Source organism: Adiantum capillus-veneris, chromosome 1 (genome assembly GCF_014529385.1).
Source record: "Adiantum capillus-veneris isolate H3 chromosome 1, ASM1452938v2, whole genome shotgun sequence".
Classification (NCBI taxonomy): Eukaryota; Viridiplantae; Streptophyta; class Polypodiopsida; order Polypodiales; family Pteridaceae; genus Adiantum; species Adiantum capillus-veneris.
In genome coordinates, this window is record NC_140931.1 from 45651545 (window position 1) to 45654463 (window position 2919).

General features: G+C 42.4%; 1 pseudogene; it reads right to left on the bottom strand.

The window, feature by feature from the left end:
• Window positions 1-747: 747 nt before the first annotated feature.
• LOC147464645 (putative pentatricopeptide repeat-containing protein At5g36300) lies at window positions 748-1799 on the bottom strand (annotated as a pseudogene).
• Between the last annotated feature and the right edge of the window lie 1120 nt (window positions 1800-2919).

Sequence of the window (2919 nt, forward strand, 5' to 3'; positions counted from 1 at the left end):
GACCTATGCTTTGGAGGTAAAAACTCAGGTAGTCCTCGTCAGCACTCAGATTGTTAGATACTTCTTCTTTCATAATGTATGGCAAACAAGGAACTGCCGTGTGTTTGAAGGAGGATTTGACATGGCAAGCTTCGCAGAAATTATACAGGAAAGCAAAGCGCTAATATGGGCACTCGGGCGCAAGCATCAGTCGGAGGAGTGGTCTAGGACTACTTGTGCCTTGCTATAAGTAGACGGAATACCGGGGGCAAACCTTGGCCATCGGTAGGAGTGGCTGCCCTTATAGCCGTTGTAATTATGATTAGTGGATGTTGTCATGGCTTAACATGAGCATGACAAAACCTTGTAATTTTTTCGTCTGCTCAATATAATTCACTCACAATTGTGAGTTTTGCAAAAATAAAAAAATAAAAAAAAAATCAATAAAAGAACCACCTGTTTGCTATCTGACAATCTGGCATGATTCAGGCTTATCTCTGCCCGAATCTTAGCTGATTGCCATGATCACAACTACCTACGATTGTAACCAAGCAATATAAGCATTTCAAACAGTTGGAACGTTGTCCAATCTTTGATAAATATGTGGAATCAATGCACAAACATTTGTTTGTAGATGTCGTATACGCACTTTGATTGAAGATATACCTTGCTACTCAAGAAAAAGGTTCGAAAAAGAGCACCACTCTGTCATAGCAACAATAAAGACTTCAAAGAAGCTGACATGAAATTCAGAGTGGTGATTATTCCTCACAGAGTGTCGGGTGCCTCCTCTGCACGCTTACTCACACCCGCAAGAAAACTTTCGGTTTCTATCCCTAAGCTTTGTGTTGCTCCTTCTGAAGGCTCGCTAACACCTGCAAGAAAGCTCTCTGCTTGAATTCCTAATACCTCATCAGATGGGGTGAGACCTTGGGCAATCATCCGATCTGCCATCCAGCAGGGAAACAATCATTAGCTCGTAAGCTGAAGCATTAATCTCAACCTCCTCAGCGAGAAGAGCCTTCGCCTTATCAACGAAACCTGCTCTAGCATCCACTGAAAAAAGACTAGCGTAAGCTTTGCAATCCGGAACATCGACTTTCTCTTTGAGGTTCTTGAAAAGAGTTTCTGCCTCCTCAACCAAGCCCAGCTTTCCAAACCATCCAATTAGCGTCATCAGAGTCTCCACCCCGGGCCTTATCGCCATGCTTTCTAGCTTTAGCAGCACGTCTACCGCCCTTTGAAACTGATTTTTTTTCTCGAAGGCAGCAGTAAGCATGCTGACTGACTCATCTAAAGGAGCAAATCCTGAATTCATCATATCTTCCATTTTGAGGACAGCAGATGGTAGCAAATTTGAGTGACTATAAGCATTCATAAGAGCTGAGTAGATACCAGGCGCCATCTGTAGCCTTAAGAAGGCATCCTCGTTCATAATTGAAAAAATTTTCAAGGCCTCTACAGCTTAACCTTGTTTCCCATAGCCATTAAGAACCGTAAGGTAAGTATCAACAGATACATGCAGCTTTTCCTCCTCCATTTTTGCTAGCAATGTTTCTCCCTCTTCAGGATTCCCAGTTTCAGAGTAAAACTCAATCATTTTATTGCATGCTCATTGAACGTATTCCATCGAACATCTCTTTAGCTTTATCAAGCCTCTTTAGTTTGCAATTCATATCAATCAACAAAGTGCATGCTACAAAATCAGGGGGAAAGCCCTTGTCATCCAAAGTACTCGTCAACCTGTCTACATCATCATAACGTTCTAAGTTCATGTATTTTACTAGAATTCTTTGCAAATTATGGCTTCGAACTTCAAAAGTGCATTAATAATGGACCATTATCTCTCTCTCTCTCTCTCTCTCTCTCTCTCTCTCTCTCTCTCTCTCTCTCTCTCTCTCTCTCTCTCTCTCTCTACCATGGAGGAGATTGATGAGATCCGCCAGCGAAGAACAATGATGGATCTCCTATGTTTTAGCTCTTTTGAGGATTGTACACCTTGCTCATCATCTTGTATCAGTTCTCACCCACTATATTCCCACACGCACACCCACATTGTGTTGTAATAGCCCCAAGTCACTACTTTCACCCCCCTACTCATATCCTACACAATTCCAGCTAGCTGCTTAGTTCACATCTATCAGTGAAGATTTTAGTTTTTCACTTCATTTTATTTTTGTACCCAGACATTGTATTAGATCCACCAAGATTGTATCGGTTTGATCTCATAGGTCATTTTGGCCTTTTGAAGATGTTTAGTATAAAATTTCATTTCATCTCTCTCTCTCTCAGCAAGGCAACGCAGGGCAGGCGCGAGCAGAGTAGAGCGGACGTGAGCAGGGCATGCATGAGTAGAGCAGAGGAGGCAGAGCAAGACATCCTACGCGTAGTTGAGAAGACATCCTATACGTAGATGGATTTTTCTTTTGAGATGAAGCACCCCTGGAACTGCAACAAGTAGACATGGTTTTTAGACCAGTCATGCACAATTTTTGCTTCCCTCATGAAAGGAAGTCCTCAGATCATCTCAGATGCCATAGTGTGCTTGGAGAAATCCATAACAATGAAGGTATTTCTTATTTTATGTCCAAAGACCTTGATCTTGAGATCTTCTAGAATCCCAATAGGTTTAACAATAGACCCATTGGCCATCTTTACTACTATGGTTGTGGTCTCAAGGTGAGGTCCTCGCATAGTTTCCCAGCAATTTTTAGTCACAATGCTAGCCTCAACGCCACCATCAAGGATTCCCTTCACAGTTAATCCCTTGGTAGTGGTTGGAATGGTTGCATTGGATTCATCACCCTCAAAGTATTGTCCCAACTTGTTAACAGGTATTTCTACAACAAGGTTCTCATCTAGGTTGGGTTGTGGATCTAAGTGTTCCTCCTCTATTGGCATCTCCCTAGCTCCATCCATCTGTGCAAACTGTGGTAGGCC